This window comes from Pituophis catenifer, unplaced genomic scaffold (assembly GCF_029215685.1).
Source record: "Pituophis catenifer annectens isolate HBS135680 unplaced genomic scaffold, rPitCat1.0.hap2 SCAF_2, whole genome shotgun sequence".
In the NCBI taxonomy this organism is placed as follows: Eukaryota; Metazoa; Chordata; class Lepidosauria; order Squamata; family Colubridae; genus Pituophis; species Pituophis catenifer.
Genome location: NW_027256882.1, coordinates 65346339 through 65366112, shown reverse-complemented (window position 1 = coordinate 65366112; position 19774 = coordinate 65346339). Strand labels below are relative to the sequence as shown.

General features: G+C 42.2%; 1 protein-coding gene across 2 annotated transcripts in view; it reads left to right on the top strand.

The window, feature by feature from the left end:
• The window catches only part of SRGAP3 (SLIT-ROBO Rho GTPase activating protein 3), a 223151-nt gene that overhangs the window by 67278 nt on the left and 136099 nt on the right, over positions 1-19774 (top strand). The window lies entirely within an intron of this gene.

Sequence of the window (19774 nt, the reverse complement as noted above, 5' to 3'; positions counted from 1 at the left end):
GTGATCATGAGATATTTTACATTCATCATTGTCACTGTTACTAACATTTTCATCATCTGCCTCACTACAATCTTCCATATTTGAATCAATGTTATGTAACCATCTTTCTTTTGTTATTAGATAGGGTAGGCCTCCTTTAATCATCACAGTGCCTACATTTGTTTTGTCCTTCTCTAAAGTTGCTTTCCCCTTTGAGAAAACTATATTGATGTCAGAATCTCTGCTTAGTTTTATAGCACTTAGTATGTTATGAGGTATTTCTGGAATTAATAATACCCCCTCTATTTTTCCTAGGCCAGGCAAGGTCACATTTCCTCTGCCTAATACTTGAACCTTTTCTTGATTAGCTACCTTTATTACAAATTTATCTTCTGTAAATGAAGACAATATATTTTTGTTATTAGTGGTGTGGTTGGTTGCCCCAGAATCAATAAGCCAATTATTGTTCTCATTTTGTTGTGTTTTAGTGCTGTCTTGTTTATTTAGTCCATTCAGTGAACCAGATTTTCTCTCTTTTGAATTTTCTCTACCCCCTCTACTTTCTCTGTAATTTGGTGGGCTTCTATATTTATGTCTATCTGTGGAAGACTGTCTATAATTGTATTTGCTCCTATACTCTGACCTATGTCTCTCCTTTGAGATTTTGGGACAGTCTCTTCTATTGTGTTCCCTGGACCCACAATTATGGCATTTAAAAGCTTCATTGTATTTTTCTTGGAAGGCTACCTTCCTAAAAGATTTGTGTTCTGTGTGATTGCTGGAACGATTTTTTCTTGAATTGTCTTCTGCTATCAATTTGTTAGATAGACTTTCTATGGATAAATATCCTAGATTGATGGTGTCTAAGTGTGACATAAAACTATCCCATGATGAATCAAGTGAATTGATAATAACACTTTTCATTGTTTGATCTGAAATCACTTCCCCCCTCAAATGCAGCTCAGCTCTTATTTTGTTTAGAGATATCAAATGCTCACTTATGGAAACCCCTGGTTTTACTCTGGAAGAAAAGAAATCCTTAGACATTCTTGTAGTGGTAGCTACACTATCGCTGTGAAACAGATTAAACATGCATTGAATTATTTCTGACACAGTTAGGTTTGGTTTGATGCTATGATACATTGCAGGAGACACGCTAGATATTATTAAGAAAAATGCTCTATGATGTAAACAATCTATTTTTAAAGTCCAAGGTCTTCTTGGAGGACTAGTGATAAAGAATAGTAAATTTTCTTTCATAAAGACAACCTGGAGCTGTTGATACCATTCTTGCAAATTAATGCCATCAACTCTAAGTTTTGGGAAGTCACTGGGTAAGTTTCCCACATTATTTTGTCCATTACTTACAACCTGAGGAAGTCCGTGGTCTCGCAAGTGCAGGAAATTGCAAAACAGCATGGGGATGCTCGCAACGAGTCTGCGCGGTTCTCTGGCCAGTTCAAGTCTTTCCGGACCGTCTACGTAGTTTCGCACATGCGCGTTGCTCATTTCTTCTTTGGCGTCGTCGTGGAAGGTTCTCTCCATTGCAGCTCGCTCGCTCCGCTCCTCTTCAGACGAGTCGGTTTCTGGTTCGGTTTTAGGAGTCTTGATGGCGGCGACTGCTCTTCTCTTTCTTTTGTGTGCGTTGGTACTTGATCCGGTCTGCGGTGTAGGGCGGAATCGACATGGCTCTCTGGGCTCGGGCGTCGTCGCTCTCGAAGTCAGGATGGGAGCGTGCAGGTCTTGAGGTATCGGCTTGTTCTCTAGCTTCTTCGTTGTCGCTTTGGAAATTTTTAATTTTGGCCCAAATGCAGCAAGAAGCGTCTTCATTGCTGACTTTACTTGGGATTTCGTCAAGTCGTCTTCGCTTTCTGATTCTGGTTCTTCTGAAGAGTTTGAATCTTCCTTTTCACTTTCGTTGTCTGATAACGTTTTTCGCGCCAGAAATTTTGAACTGAGCATTTTGATTGGCTCTGCTTCGCTCACTTTGGAGGTTTGTTGAAACCAAGATGGCTGCCATTCAAAATTTCGCGCGGGATCACATCTTTTCTTTTTCATAACGACTTTCTCTGTAGTCATATCACTCACAGTTTTTTGGTCTTTGGGTTTCTCTTTAGCGATGTTTCTCTCTCTCGCTGCTCCGCTGTTTTTCAGCATTTCTTGGAGATTCGCGATGAGGCTTTCATCATTCTTCTGGCTTTTTAATAGTTTTAATATCTCTGACCTGAGTTCGTTATTTTCTATTTCGATTTCCTCCTGGTCATTATTTTCATTTATTAGTTCTTCTTCTTCAGTGGTGTATTCTTCGGATTCTCTCGAAATCGCGTTTGTGGATTCGTTGATTATTTCTTGTTCAGTTTCTATTTCTTTGCTGTAGGCCCTGGTGTTGGGCCTATCTTTCTTAGACATTTTTAAGTATTTATTGAGTCAATTAACCATCCTCTGCTACCAGCTTGTTGCAATATTTTCAGGATCAGACTCAATAATGATAATAAGAGTTAGAGGCTTAAATATATTTCTCTTTAATTATAACAGGCATTCTATATTCACTGAATATTCACAGATAGAAGCAAGGAAAATGGTGAAGGTGGCTCCTTATATACACAAGGGGTGGAGTCAAAGATGGGAGTGGTGAATTATGAATACATTAGGAACCAAAGAATAAGTTAACCCCCGATGTCCCATATATACATTATTTACACAATAGGGAATAAGGCATTTACATCTCACAGATTCTCTATTTTTATCTTATTGCTTAGAATCATCAAGCATTTTGTCTGAATAATCCTAGAAAAAAAAATTCTTATGCATTGGAATTAAAGAGAGACAGAATTTCTGATTAGACTATATCAGTGATGGAGCACTTCACAATTCATCAGGGCCGCGACCAGGAAGAGGAGATGTTCAGATGGCATGTGCGCACTGGATAAGTTGTTTGGTTTCTGGCGCGCGCATACGCACCGGCAAGCAAGTCTTCCGATTACTGCCGCACATGCACATGCACCGATCAGCTGGCTGGCACACATGCTCATGCCGGAAAATGGAAGACCAGCTCTTCTGGTTTCCGGCAATGCCGCACACACAAAGGCCATTGTGATTGTCATGTGCGCATGTACGCCAGAAACCCAGAAGACATGGCTCCATGTGTGACTTCGGGCACGCGTGCCATAGGTTCGCCATCCTGGGACTATATTAACTATAATATAGTTACATTTATATAACTATTTATATTAACTATAAATTAAATATATAGTTTTTAGCTTTTAGCCGTAGAGTTTTAACAAGTTTTGTTCTGTATTTTTACTCGTAGGATATGGGGCTTAATATTTTACAGCAACGTATGTAACTTTAAGTTTCATTTACTGCTGAAGTGGCTATGGTCCTTGTATCCTGTTTTTTTATTTTGCAATTTTATGCTAGTTCTTGACAGAAATAAGATTTTAATTGATTAGAGACAACTTCAAAGCTGCTCTGGATCAGCTGTCAAACAGAACTAGTTGTAGCAACAGAAGATGGTCATTAAAATTAAAATTAATATGACTGTGTATGATGGGTTTGGCATTCTTGTGCATAATCACTGGCATCTTGCAAGGTTTGTTATTTGGACTGCTTTATTTTGGCCCTTGCAGCATGAAACCTCAAGAATAGGCAACAGTGGTGGTAGATGCAAATGTGTGCATGTGGGTTTTAAAAAAAACATTTTATTTGGTCAGAGTAAATTATGTGCCCATGTTGCATAAGTTAAGCAAGGGTGCCTGGATAGTTTGCTTTGAATAGCTCAGCCATTCTTGTTATGTGACTAATTCAATACAGATTTTACTCATCGTAAGAGACACCGTCTTAGTTATCAGAAAAAAAGGAAACTCAAATGCTCTCCCACAGTAACACCTTCTCAGCCAAGCAACGGTTTTCAAGCCAAGAGCCTTGATGGTACAGTGGTTAATGCACCCTGTTATTAACACAGCTGCCTGCAATTTCTGCTGGTTCGAATCTCTCCAAGGCTCAAGGTTGACTCAGCCTTCCATCCTTTCTAAGGTAGGTGAAATGAGGACCCAGTTTGTGGGGGCAATAAGCTGACTTTGTATAAAAAAATATACAAAAGAATGAAGGCTATTGCTTAACACATTGTAAGCCGCCCTGAGTCTCCGGAGAAGGGCGGCATATAAATCAAATAAAAAAAAAAAAAAAAACGGTTTTCTTTTTCTCTGCCATTCTCAAAGCTAGAAACCAAAGTGAGCTCAAACTGAGACAACCTCAGAGCAAATTTTATTCTCTTGCAACAATAGGGATTATACATGTTTTCCAGCTGATGGAGTAATTGTAGGATGTAGGGTTAATGGCTGTGTTTTATTTCAGTCATTCTCAAAATTGTCTTGTCTAGGAATTATTACGTGAGAAAGGCGGTTATGTTCAAAGGCTATCTACAATTCCCTTAACTGCTTTTGTGATGACAACAACGGCTGAGGGAAAGTCAATTACAGATGGATTGATGGTATTTTATTTCTGTGTTGTCTCTTTTGTAGTGTTGGATTTATTCATTAATATACTGTTTACAGTCCTTAGTCAGGTGTTAGGTGCTGCATTCCCTATAACTTATATTGTCTTTTTTATTGTTTTCCAATATACCTAGACAGGCTCTGACTGTAATGGGAAAAATTGCAGTATTAATTATCCTGAAGATGGAATAGAAGAGGAAAGTTACTTGAGTGGAACAAGAATTGTTTTGGATGTGCTATGCTTGATATAAGCATCTATGCCAACCCTTTTTATAACAGCATGTTATTTTTTATGCATGGCTTCTTATCAAAGCAGAAATGCCATAGACCAATTATTTTTCTTTTGACTTGATTCATTGCATTTTGATTTTTCTTAATATATGCTGATGTTTGCGTTAAAGGTAGTTTTGCTGGCAAGTCCATAGAACTGAGAATTCACAGCAGGTTGGAAGATTCTCAAATCAGCCAATGAATTGGACAGTTCCACTTATTGAAGAATGAATATGGTCTGATCTTGGGGAATGGTGTTGATAAATATATTCAGGGAAGTGAAGAAGAAGGTAGGTTTAGTTATCAGAAAAGGGGTTAAAATATGTGTTAGAAAGTGCATATAAAAATAGGCAATGGCTGCATATAAAAGTGGGAATCCATGGGTTTGTGATTAAACTCTGATAGTGATACTTGAACAACCAGATGTGAATTTGGGGGAAAATAGCACATTTTAAAATAATGTGTGATCCATTGTGTGTTTGGGGAGGTTAGGTGACACAAATAATGGGAATAAGGCAAGAGATTCAAGAGATCAAAGTGAATTAGATTGATGATTCGTGACTGTTTAGAAAAACATGATACATGTTTAGAATAAGTTGTTTAAGCATAAATCTGTTTAAGCATAAATCTAGAGGTGAAGATTCTCGCCTCCCACTCGGAAGGTTGAGAGTTCACCTCTAGGCAGTGGCAGATGTTTATCAGGGTGCAAACAGATAATATCTGCTGTGAACTCTGTGCGGCTTCAGGAAGGGAATCCGGCCAGTAAACGCCCAGCTCCATTCAGTCACCCTGACTCTACCCCGAATTAAGGGATTAGAGGATCATAAAAAGGAAGGTTTTTTAGTATTGGGGTAAACTATATTTGGCCAGATTTCTTTGGCTACTTCTGCTTTTTTTTGATAAACTATTTCCCTGAAAGAAAATAGCAGGATGGGTACATGTATGTGCTAAGAGTGAACCTGATTCCTGGTGACACCATCTGTGTGGAGTTTTGGGCAGCATGTTAGAAGATTTTCACTGGTTTTTTTCCAGGATGGTTTTTCAGGTCCTTATAGCCATACTAGTTCATAAAGAGGACATCTCCTCTTCTTTTGGGTAGATTATGAATTTGATTCCTAATGCATAAACTGTCCTGTAGCAATAGCAATAGCACTTAGACTTATATACCGCTTCATAGTTCTTTACAACCCTTTGCAGAGTCAGCATATTGCCCCCAACAATCTGGGTCCTTATTTTACTAAGTTGGGAAGGAGGGAAGACTGAGTTAACTTTCAGCTGGTCAGGAACGAACTGCTGGCAGTCGGTACAATTAGCTTGCAAATACAGCATTCTAAGCACTGCATCACCAGGGCTGTATATTAATCCAGTCTTTTCAATGTTTTCTGGATGATAACATAATGAATAGTGAATACTTAGTGAATGCTAGTGTTGTTGAAATGTTGGTAAATATGGGAATAATAATAAAAATAATTTATTAAATTACATTTTGTTAAAATTACCACTGATCATATTTTGGTGATTTTTCTACATTTTACAGTATATTGGGACCGCTATCCTTTCCAGAAAGCTGACCATTGACAATACCCCAATTATATCTATAGAGATTCTCAGTCATCCAGGTCATGGTTGTCCCAAAGGTGCTTTTTCAAGAGGCAACTGGACTTTCTTGTTCTTCTTTGAAGACATTTCAGTTCTCATCCAAGAAGTTTCCCCAGCTCCAAGAAACATCTTCAAAGAAAAACCAGAGAGTCCAGTTGCCTGTTGAAAAAGCACCTTTGGGACTCCAGTTATATCAAATGGGTGCTTATGAAGATTGTGTGCATGCAAAATGAAAAGGCCTCAATATGTTGCTCCCGAAAGTGCAAACTCTTTCAAGTATTAAACTTGATGGCTACTTAAGTTAACTTAAGTTTGATGGATATCCCTTATCATCACATTAAATTGATGCCTAGCTCCGTATTCCTTTTGTAGATCCTTTAAAATTGAGTTGCAGACAACTTTTTTTTTTTAACAAAAACAGTGATGGGAAATTACTGGAGGATTCTTGGCTGCTCTGATATAAATTTGAGCTTTATCTTTAGCCATGGCAGAGAGAATCGCCAAGCATGTTGAGCAATGATGAAAGGCAGGTTGGTAAAGTTGAATGATTTGGCCTAAGGTGTATTTTTTTCTCTTGTGTAATTTGGGCTTGTTTGAAGTATAGGTTCTGCTGAATTATACCGTATGCATAGTAATTATCTAATAGGAATGTTTGATTCACTTCCCAGGGGGAAATGCGTGTGCAAAGGACGGGATGATGATTAAAGAGTTGCAGCTGAACTGATATGTAGGGGGTGGATGTATGTGATATGCCGGATGCCATTTACATTTAGCTATGGTTGGGTTTTTTAATTTAATTGATGAATAATTAGATGAAATAAATGGCTTTCATGGAAGTGCTGTTGATTTCATTGGAATCAATTGGGTTAATTGTAACCGTTCAGTATTTCCAGGCTTTTGTGTTCCTGCATTTTCTTCTTTTTAATTACTTAACCAATCTGTGTTTCACATTGGGTATCTGGCCTTTGTTTCTTGGGTGGAATTTTTCAAATTGCTGTAGGAACCATGAAACAGTAGAAAGACTTTTCTAAAATGATAACGGTGTCATGAAGGAAGTGTTGTAATAGGCAATAGAATATGTCTATTTCTTATTATTATTATTTAAAAAAAAATATTACAGTAGATTTCCTGAACCCTTTACTACTTCTGAACTGCTTCAGAAAATAGGGGAGGACTTTCAGACAAGTGGGGTCATACACAGGAAGGAGAAAAGAATTGAAACTGCATTGCATGAGTGAAGTCAGCTCAGGAGCTGAATTTAAGCCAATGAAAGCAAAGGACAAGAATTTTGCTCACTTATTGGTACCTACAGATAGTTCTCAACTCTTGACCACAATTGAGCCCAAAATTTCCATAGCTAAGCAAGACGGTTGTTATGTGAGTTTTTCCCCATTTTATGACCTTTCTTGACCCAGTTGTTAAGTGAATCACTGCAGTTGCTAAGTTAGTGTCATAGTTGTTGAGTGAATCTGGCATCCCCCTTGACTTTCCTTGTCAGAAGATTGCAAAAGGTGATCCCAAGCCACTGGGACACTGCAACCGTCATAAATACATGCCAGTTGCCAAGCATCTGGATTTTGATCACATGACCATAGAGATGCTGCAACGGTTGTGAGAAAAACAGTCATAAGTCACATTTTTCAGTGCCATTGTAACTTTGAACAATCACTAAATGAATGGCTGTAAATCGAGGACTACTTGTTCCAGCTTTTCTATCCCCATTCTGACTCTTTCTTAAAACTATCATGTTGCCTCCCTTTCCCTCCAAAAGAAAATCTAAATCAGAGAAAAGAGTGCCAAAGGAGGGTGGGGAAAAGTATATTAGTTAGGGGAAGTTTGAAGGCCCTTGTTTGGGGATTCTTTCTGATCTTTTAAATAACATAACAGTAAATGTATAATTGGGTTGTGGATTTATCTGAAAGTAAGAATCTATAGTTTGGTAGTATTTTCATTCTGATTTCCAGTAATGTGATAATTAAAAGACCAGATGTGAGTTTTGGGAAAAATAATAGAACATTCTTAATGAATATGATTCAGGAGAGAAAAAAGCAGTAGTGCTGACTGGAGAAAACAAACACTTATTTTAATACATCTCTAGATTGTTTATCGTTTAAATGAATTCCAATCGCTGAACAAGGTATAATAGAGAGTAGCATAAACAAGTTCCATGAAACAAGCAACAGATAATACTGCTAAAATGAACGCAACATGCAGCTACTTTCTGTGACATGTTGTTTAGGAAACACTTCAAATATTATGACCAAAGATTGTGCAAGCAATAAGAGAGTGTGTTTTTCCCCCTCTGCCAGCACATAAAAAAAGAAAGGAATAAAAAAAAAGTTCCTCATGTTTTGAATATGGAATTTAGTTTTATTTTGCATTCAGTCTTTTCCTTGGGTGATGAGCATTTATAAAATGTTGTGCCTGTCACTTCCCTGCCTCTTCTGTTTTTGATGCCCAACTTTGTTTATTGCATGATCTGAAAAGCAGATACCATCTGGTAAAAATCTCTCTGGCAGATTTTGGGTTATTATAAAAGTAGTCTTGCTTAATCAACCAGGAATGATTAGCTATGGTACAGTAATATGAAAATTGTTACATTATATTACCATTCCTTGGAATCGCAGTCTCCTTATTACAAGTGGCATGTACTGCCGGTAGTCCTTGTTTAGTGACTGCCTCGTACAGCAACCATTCACCATTTAATGAAAAGGACTATGTGTTACATGATAGCAGTGTTCCAATGTCTAAGCGGTTGCCACAAAGAAGAAGAAGTCAAGCTATTCTCCAGAGCATCTGAGGGCAGGACAAGAAGCAATGAATGGAAACTAATCAAGGAGAGAAGCAACCTAGAACTAAGGAGAAATTTCCTGACAATTAGAACAATTAATCAGTGGAACAACTTGCCTCCAGAAATTGTGAATGCTCCAACATTGGAAGGTTTTAAGAAGAGATTGGATAACCATTTGTCTGAAATGGTATAGGATTTCTTGCCTGGGCAGAGGGTTGGCCTAGAAAACCTGCAAGATCCCTTCCAATTCTGTTATTCTGTGACAGTTACTAAGGTGATGAAAAAAATAACTTTTTGACCAATCCTTGTCTTTATGACTTTCTCAGGTCTGTAAAGCAAAGGAAGGCTGATGAAAGATCATAAACGCAGTCATGCTTTCATTAAGCAACCACTTTGTTTAACAACCAAGTGGGTGGGCCCAATTGAGGTTTCTAAATGAGGACTAACTCACCTCTATCTTAGATAGCAAAAGAGGCAGTTCTTAACCTCTGCCTACCAAATTGCCTGCACTTTGTCTTGCTTTTCGTGAGGATTTCTGAAGACAAGGCTATTATTTTATTGTTGGTAACACGGTCAGCAATTATATAGAGATCTTTGAAAGCACAGTGTTTGAATTTTAAGCAAAGGAAAGGCAAATACTTTTCCTGGGTGCTAGGAAACCGCAGCTAAAATAGTTTTTACCCCTCCCCCTCAATTAAAATAGCCAGACAATCATTGCTGGGTGTTCTTCCTGAGGCATTTTTGCTGTGATTTGTGCTGTATCTGATTTGAATCATTCACTCATCACTTCAGGTTAGATCTTGACCTGGATCGTTGAATTGAGTCAATCTGATTTCCGAAAGTTGATTTGATTTGGAAAACAGTCTCCCTACACATGCATCAAAGGCCATTGCATTATTGGAATCAAAAGAAATTAATTCAGTGAATGAATTGAAGTGGAAAAATCAGTTTGCATTTTTTTTAAAAAAGAATTGTCTTCAAATTAAATTTTTGCACAGCTCCAGAATAGTTTTGATGGTCAAGTTGATCCACTGATTCATAGTTGCTTCTATTTGGAGTTTTCCTGGTTTCTTTGAACTTTGGATGCCTTTACAGTTACCATAGTGACATTGGAAGCAAGAGGAGGGATTGTTGTCCAGGAGCATAATTTTTTCAGTGCCTAAAGATGAGCTCAGTATAATGGAGATTTGGATCTCAGAACTGAAACTAAATAGTATTTTTATTTAAAATGTCTGATCTATTTTATCACTGTTTCTAGAAGTTATAACATATAAGCATCTTATTTCTCCATTTGTATTCAGGTTGTGATAGTTCCAGAATTGAAAATTAATGAATGCCAGGGGAGAAAATGTATTCATTTAGGTCATAGAAACCAACCAAAGCTGATCTTTCTTTCAAATTTTGGAGGAGTGTCATTGTAATTTAAATTTAATCCTCTCAATATATTTGCAAAACAGAATAAATAACGTACTAGTGGCAAAAACAATGCAAATAGCTCTCAAAACTGCCTTCCCCAATCAACTTCAGCAGAATTATAATTCATGCCATGGTTACCCTAAAGTTAGGTCAGTGTTTCTCAATCTCAGCAACTTTAAAACGTGTGGACTTCAACTTCCATTTTTCCTCAGCCAGCCTGGGGAGTTGAAGTCCACCCATCTTAAAGTTGCTGAGATGGGAAACTGCCGTAAGTGGTGGCATCTGACTCTTATTGTCTGGCTTGGGAAGCCAACGGTGATCACACTTCTGTCTGGAAATGTAGACACCTCAGTGCTGTAGGGTAGCCTGTGAAGTAGAAACCTGGACAAGACCATTCCAAACCATTTTCATATTCTTACCCAAAAAATTATATAGATGCTCCATAGATTATACAGAATCACCAGGAGCTAAGCTATTTACTGTGGAGGTGATTTCTTTTAATCAGTGCCTTTTAAGAGGAAATCTTTTCTGGCAAGAAACAAGGAAGCTGTAAGAACTCAGCCTCAAGGCTATATTTTGGCTCTGGGATAATTGGACCACTTCTGTCATGTTTTTCTAAAATCTGCAGCCTTGAGAAATGTCTTGCTGGAGTCTCGCCCATCATTCAAAGCCAACCACTTAGCCCTGCACCCCTCCCCTGCTGCTGTTTATGAATATAATGCAGTCATTTAATATACAAAGAATAATTTCACAACCTGACTAGGAAAACATTACTTCCATTGCTGATGCTGGTTCTGTTGTCAGATTTATGGGGGAACAGTTTTGCATCAAAGTTTTGCATTTCATTATGGATTAGTTGACATTTAGGACTCCGTGTGAGAGACTTATTGGCAGCTATGTGGAAATAGTTTTTGTCAATACTGCTGGCTGATGAGGAATGATTCTCTTTATCTATTTCTATTTTTCTGTCTATTGATTTGGCTGTTTCTTTCCTGTTATCTGAAATCATTCACTATCGGCTCTATAGAGGCAGATGCCTAAGTTTTTGCACGAAATGATTGATGATTATTAATGCACCCAGAACCTTGGACACAAGATGGATGAGAAGCATATCTTATGGAACAGATACAAATGCACTGAAAAATGAATTAAAAGGACGGCCTCCTTGTTTTTGTGCTTTTTAAAATTTCCAGCATATTGTATCCAAATTTAGAATAATTTTATGATTAGTTTAAATAAACTTAATTGTATTTTCTACAGAATAGAAATGAATCAACGGCAATTTACTTTCTTCCCTGTACAAAGACAGGCTTCAAGGTTACAAACCATTTATCTGTCAAATTTCTATACAAGTAGTCCTCGTCTTATAACAGTTTGTTTAGTGATCATTCAAAGTTACGACGGCACTGAAAACAGTGATTTATGATCGTTTGTCACACTTACTACCATTGCAGCATCCCCAAGGTAACATGATCAAAATGCAGATTCTTGGCAACTGACTTATATTTATGACGATTCTTGTGTCCTGGATCATGTGATCCCCTTTTGTGACCTTCTGACAAGCAAAGTCAATGGGGAAGTCAGATTCACTTAACACCTGTGTTGCTTACTTAACTTCCACGGTTCACTTAACAACCATGGTGAGAAAGGTCATAAAATGAGGCAAAATTCACTTAACAATTGTCTCACTTAGAAAACAGAAATTTTGGATTCAATTGAGGAGCATATGACTCTTGGGTGATTATAAATAAAAACCATATAGTCATATAAAAAGAGACTTCAAAAAAAGGTTAGATAACAGGATGAAAAGAAAGTTTAAGCAGTGAAAAAGGGCAGAGGGTGTACCCTCAAACTACCAGCCACTCTCAGAGTCGCATGCCAGTCTTGGGCACCCAGTTGGTGCCACACCCATGCCAGTTGGCAGAGTCAGGTCTTGATGCTCTTATGGAAGGTCAAAAGAGTGGGATCCACCTCACCTCTGGGGACACAATGATCTATAAAGTGGGGAATATTACTTGATAGAGAGAAGTTTTTAACTAAGTATTTTAGCTTCATGAATCCTTTGTGTTTCCCAGGGTTAGCCTGGCAGGGTGGCTCAGTTGCTAAGACGCTGAGCTTGTCAGTCAGAAAGGTTGGCAGTTCAGCGGTTCGAATCCCTAGTATAGCACATTCATATGGGAATCCTTAAAGTATATATTTAAAATCTACAGTGCTGCTAGAAGTGGGGTAGGAGGAAAGTATAGGATTGGACCTATGGTAGGCAAGGAAGAAGGCTATTTCTCCCTCCCATGCTTTCTTCCACACATTTCTACCCTTTGATCAGTACCACTTCAAGCAAAATAAGTTTAGCAGACATTTAGATGTGCAACCATTGCGTGATTGATCTACTCTTTTCCAAACATACTTAAAACAAGTGGTGCCCTGAAGCAATGAATTTTCAAATGATGAATATTTTATGGGTTATAGCAGAAGGAAAAAGTTAAAGTTTCCTCTCTAAAATGCTGTGGGTTTTATCCCCTGCACTGCGATAATTGCAAATGTTACTTGCATACATGCTGTTGGTTTCAGGCTTAGGTTCGGTCTTCAAGAATTCTAATTTTGGACCTGTCCTCTAAGTAATTTGTATAATCTTGCTGTATGTGTGAAGATGATCACAGTTATAAGTATGTTCTGCCTATACATAGTCTTTTCACTGTGCTGGAGAAGAGCCAGGGTACTATAGTTCAACCTATTCCTTTATTCCTACATGTTTCCTGTAGCCCGATTATATCTTTTTCCCCTTGTGATTTAATATGACAAGTAAAATCATGCAGAGACCTATCCCTTTACAACCTAAAATTTCCCCTTGTAATTTTGAATCTAATCAGTTTGGAATTCAGTTCCAAACCGAGATGCGGAGCTTACTTAGAGGACAGATGTGATATTCTTCAGAACATTTGAAAAGGAAAATAATAATTATTTTCCAGGATGTTAAAACACTGGTTTTCTGTCTTAGAAGTGCAGCCAAATTCTTGTTCATGACAGACTCTGTAAGACACAAGAAAAGTGCAGAACATACTATTCTGAGTGATTGTTTTTGTCTATTTGAATTATGGATTTGTAAGAACATATTTGAGTATTTGTACATTTGTTCATGGCGTGACTGGGTTCTTTTAAAACTGGGTGTGTATTTAGGGTTACAAGGATAGCAGTTGACAAAGAGAAACCAAGACAGTGGAGACTTTCTTCTTTATTATACATAGCAAATAGGAGGATATTTACAGTAGATATTTTACAAGAAGATCCTGGCTTCTACCAGGTGACAGATCTCTTTTTAATTTTTCTCCCAGAAGCCATCTCCTTCTAATGTTCCTCCTAAAAACCTAATTTCCTTCCCTTCACTCCATCTCCCACCTTTCTGGGCCTTGGGTGAAGATTTTTCCTTATCTAGGACTTTGCTGCTCTCTCTTCAACCTGGGAACCAACAATTGTCCCATACATTCATGTAACTTAATACCACTTTATAATGCCTTGGTAAGGATTAGGGTTAGGGTTGGAATACTGCATCCAATTTTATTGCTGGGACTGGAAGTTGGCAAATGGGCCATTTTTGGCCTCCGAAGGGCCTCTGGGGTGGGGTGGGGGTGGGGAAGGCAATTTTTGTCCTCCCCAGACTCCTAGAAAGGCTCTGGAGCCTGGGGATAGCAAAAAACGGGCCTTCTGGTCCCACTGGAAGTTGGCAAACAGGCCGTTTCCGACCTCCAGAGGGCCTCGGGGGGGGAAAGGCCATTTTCGCCCTCCCCAGACTCCTAGAAAGGCTCTGGAGCCTGGGGACAGCAAAAAACAGGCCTTCCCCACCACCCCCAGAGGCCCTCTGGAGGCAGGAAACAGCCTGTTTCCCTACTTCTAGTGGGCCCATAAGGCCCGAAAATCAGCTGCGCATGCCAGAGCTGAGCTCACATGTCCACCAATATGTGGCACACGTGCCATAGGTTCGCCATCACGGAGTTAGAGAGAGAGTGAGTTATACTCATTCTCAGTCTGGTTCATATGCACTTGTAAGGAGGTGCTTACAGCTGTAGAGTTCAGTTCCATCTTATCCAATTAAAGTTCATATTTCCAGCACCCATAACTGTTCCTTTTTTTCAAATCAAAATAGTGTCTCATTCAAAAAGGCAAATCTTCTGTCCCGCCCCCCTTTGTTTATTAAAATCATGATTTATTTTAATATTCCACTTATACAATTATGTTCATTTTTACAGCTTGTCTTAATATCACGCTTGTAATTTTTTATGCATTTTCTGCTATGTTTTCCTTCCTTAAATTTTGAGGATTAGATCTGTAAAGCTAAAATTCCCTTATATGATTTGTTTCACTTGCAGTTAATATACTGTATGTTTCACCAAATGCCTGGAATCTTCTTCTTCTTCTTTTTTTTGAGACTAGTAAGTAAACAGGCATTTAATGGCAGGTGAACAAAAACATATTGAAAGCATTTATTAACATTTATTAATATCTGCCTATTCTACCTTCTTCCTTGTGGCAGCCCCTCAAATATTGGAACATTGCTATCACATCAGCCCTAGTCCTTCTTTTCACTAGACTGGAAATACCCAAATCCATATACCTGCACCGTTCTTCATATGTTTTCGCCTCCAGCTCCCTAATCCTCTTTGTTGCTCTTCTCTGCACCCTTTCCAGTCTCTCAATGGAATCTTCTTGTATGAGCCGAGGTGGCACAATGGTTAGAGTGCAGTAGTGCAGACTACTTCAGCTGACTGCTAGCTGCAGTTCGGCAATTCAAATCTCACTGGCTCAAGGTTGACTCAGCCTTCCATCCTTCCGAGGAGGGTAAAATGAGGACCCAGATTGTTGGGGGCAATATGCTGACTCTGTAAATCACTTAGAGAGGGCTGTAAAAGCACTATGAAGCGGTATATAAGTCTAAGTGCTATTGCTATTGCTATTTACAAACATTCTGGGGGAAAAAAGAATGGCCCAACTTCCTCATTTCAGATAGTGTTGTTACCAGAAATAATACCTAATAGTATAATTACATTTCAACGTGAATAGTAGAACTTACATAAATATTTTGAAATCTATTAATGTCAGATTAAATAAATTGAGCTGGTAGAATTCCACAAGAATTAATTGGTCATTCTTTCATAAAACTCATTTCAAACCAATAATTTAGTGATTAAAGTGGAGAAATTTTAAGCTGTAATCATTCTTAAACATTAGCTATCTTTTAGCTTACTTTTCTCTATGCAGCTAAGCCAAAAAGAGTAGGAAGAACTATGGATAGCAAGATAGACAACCTTTTTTCCTGTGCGCTGCTCCCACTATCCATGCATGGGTTAATCCTTCAGTGCTTGGCAAACAACTGAGTGAAAACAAAAGACTTTTCCTCCCCTTTCCGGCTCCCAAGCCACGCCTCTGGTCCCATGATCCCCCAGTCTTCACTCAGTTGCTGGCAAACACTGTAGTGATTTTTGGAGCTCCACAGGTTTCTTAAAGGTACAGTAGTCTGTGGGGTTTTCCTCCTTTTTTTCTTTATTACTCTTCCAATTTCTTTCTTCCCTTTCCTTAGGGCGATTAGGCTTTTTTGTTAATTTTGAATAGATTCCCTTTTGCAGTTTACTTTGCTCTCGGAGTGAATAGCAATCACCAGCTGGAAGGGGGGGGAGCAGAGCATCGCGCCCACGCCGCTCGCTTGGCCACCTCCTGAATTTTAAACCGGCATATCTTCCTGCGGCGCTGCTGCAGCGATCGAGCTGCGCCCCTCCAGCTGGCCGGCGCGCTTTGAGCAACCTGCCTATTTCAAACTGCTCAGCTCGCCTAAACAACGCCCCCCCCCACCCAGGAGTGATTTCGCCGCACCGGCTTTGGGGCATCAGCGCGAGGCGCAGCGGAGCGCCAGAGAGCTCGGCAGCCCCCCCTGCGCTAGGAAGGGCAAATTCCAGGAACGAGCTCCCACCAAGGCAGTCGCGCGGCGTTTGGTCGGACCCTCGGGCCGCCATTGTAAGTCCGTTGCCTGAGTCGGGCACAGGCCTCCTCACGTGCCAGCGCCATATTGGGGGACCTTCGGGCCGCCAGATTGGCCAGACTCATCAGCCTACGCCCCCATCGGCCATCAGGGGGCGGCCGCAGACTCCGCCCCACGCCCGCAGGGGGCAATCAATCCACCTCACCCCCACCTTCTGAGGAGTGGTTCTGGCCTAGCTCGAGGCTCTTTTTGAAGACATTACCCCTCGGCTTGTGGAGCTACAGGGCAAGGGGCCTGCCCGAAGAACCTAGCGGCTGCAGTTATATCTCGCTCCCCTCCATCCTCAGATATGGAGCTAGAGCTCACCCCCCCGTGCAAGGAGTCAAAAGGGGGGAAAAAGAAATCAAAGAAGAGGCATGAGAGCTCTGCCAGCAGGGCGGCTTCAGAGGGCTCCCTACCGTTCCAGAATAGAGACGCCCTAAGGAGACACAATGCTCTGGAACGACAGTGGGAGAAGGCGCACAAGGCAGCCTCAGAGTCCTCATCCAGAGAGCCTGCGCCTTTGGAGGCCACACACGCCCCTCCGAGAGAGGCAGAGCCAGGAGTTACAAGTGTGTCAGACATTGCAGTGACCCCAAGAACTCCTGATTTCCCCAGGGAGGGCCTTATCACACCCCGCTTCGAGGCAGGCTCAGGGGCCGGACCAGAGACTCCAAGGGGCCCCTCACCAGCTCATCATCATCGGGCCATTGAAGCAAGTTCAACGCCATCAAGGGCAGACCCTCAGCTTCGGGGGGGGCAGGAATAGCAGCCCCAATGGACTTTCAGGCCATGTTCTCGGCTGCACTATCGTCATTCTTCTCTGCAACCCTGCAGCAGGCAACTCAGACACCTGGACAGGCCGCACCTGCCCAGGCACGGCAACACCAGCTCCAGTCCCATCCTCTCCCAGTACAGGGCCAAGAATCCTCGTCTGAGGAATCAGACCAAGTGGAGGAGGCCCCTGAGGAGATGGAGTTATCAGAGGATGAGGGCCTAGCACCGGACACACCGGCATTCACAGGCCTCTTTCGCCCGGCCCTATTCAAGTCCCTACTCCACAAGGCTAGACTTACAACCAACCTGGGAGTGCCAGGGGACGTCACAGCCGCTACCCCCCTCAACGGTGGGCCCTCACGACGCGCTCTTCAAATCCTCAAAACCGCAAAAGGACTACATTCCTTGCCCTCAGCTGTTTGCGGATGTGATCCAGAATCCCTGGGGCCAGCCGGCCTCGCTGGCAACACCTAGCAACCTAGATAAAAAACTCTACTGCTCGGCCCCAGAGTTAGAGGACCTTCTGGCGCTCCCTTTAGTAGACCAGCCCGTGGCAGCATTAGCCTCCAGCTCGCTGATCTCCACTGACCCTCTGGACACGCTTAAGGCAGAGGAGAAGAGAATGGAGTGGGCCTTCCGCAAAGCACATCAGGCTGCAGGCTGGGCGATCAGATCGGCAACGGCAACTTCCTTCTTCAACAGAGCGTCACTCATTTGGCTCCGGCATCTACAGGACAGGCTTTCCCCTGAGGACACCAGACTGCATCAAGATCTAAATAAGATAATAGCTGCTACAGAATACACAGCCGATGGTTCTTTGAACGCAGCCAAATTTGCCTCAAGAGCTCTGGCTTCAACCCTGACAGCTAGGAGGCTCTTCTGGCTCCGGCCCTGGAAGGCCGACTTCAAAGCCAAGTGGAAGTTGGCAGCCGCGCCATACAAGGCACCAGAGCTGTTCGGAGCCGCGCTGGAGCCCATGCTGATCGAGGGGAAGGACAAGAGGAAGATCCTCCCCTCAACGTATCGGTGCCAGGAACGCAGATACACACCTTACCCGCTCCAGCAGCCCTTTCGTGCCGGCGCCGGACCCAGGGGGTCCTCCTCTCATTGCTCCCAATACCAGGGAGGAGACAGATTTCACGACAGGCAGCAGTTCCGAGACCGAGGACGACAACAGCAGCCTAAGCGCAACTTCCGTGGAGCCGGCCCTAAGCCCGCCAGAAGGGGAAAATGACTCCAGGCCCACGGGACCCATAGGGGGAAGGCTCACCCTCTTCCATCTACAATGGGCCAGCTCGACTTCGGACTCTTGGGTAAGGCGTACGGTCTCTTCAGGATTATCCATCGAATTTTCCGGTCAGCCGCCCCACCGGTTCGTCCGTTGCCCAACCCCTCGATCCTCGGAGCTTCAGGACCTAATGTCACAGGAGATTGCCCACCTCCTGGAGGTTGAAGCCATAGAGCCGGTCCCGCACAGCCAGCGGGGCTCAGGTTTCTACTCAACCCTCTTCTTGGTACCCAAGAACTCCGGGGGCTGGAGGGCTATACTCAATCTAAAGCGTCTGAACCTGTCCGTTCAATACCGCAGGTTCAAAATGCACTCCCTCAAGTCCATCTTAGCGGGGGTGAGACAGGGCGACTTCCTTCAGTCGGTCGACCTCTGGGAGGCTTATCTGCACGTGCCCATTCACCCGCATCACCGTCGGTACCTGAGGTTCGAGTATGCGGGCCGGCATTACCAATACCGCGCGATGCCATTTGGACTCTCGTCGGCCCCCCGCACCTTTACCAAGCTGGTAGCGGTGGTGGCGGCCAGGCTCCGAGCCGTCCCGATCCGGGTGCTCTGTTACCTGGACGACATTCTGGTCCTGTCGTCCACGCCCGACCAGGCCTCTAGAGACATGAAGATGGTGATGAAGATCTTCCAGGATCACGGTTTCACCATAAACCTTGCAAAGAGTCAACTTCAGCCCACCACCAGGCTTCTTCACCTAGGGGCGGTGATAGATTCGTCCAGCGGCCAAGTATTCTTATCACCGGACAGAGTCCAGAGCATCCGAACTCTGATCCTGCAGATCCTGACGAGGAGGAGAGTTGCCCTGATCCACCTCTCAAGCCTCCTCGGGAAGATGGTATCCTGCTTCGGCATCGTATCGTGGGCACGCAGACATTCGAGACCCCTGCAGTGGTTCCTCCTTCCCTTCCAGCGAACGGGAAGGGCCAACTCCCAAAAGGAAGTTCGCCTCACTCTCCAGGTCCTCCGGTCCCTCAGGTGGTGGACATCGCCAGCGCTCCTCAAGGGGTCCAGCTTCCTAGAGCCGGACCGTTTGATACTCACCACCGACGCCAGCCTTCGGGGGTGGGGAGCCCATCTCCACAACCTAGTCATGCAAGGACAGTGGTCGCTTCAAGAACGGCAATGCAGCATCAATCTCCTAGAGC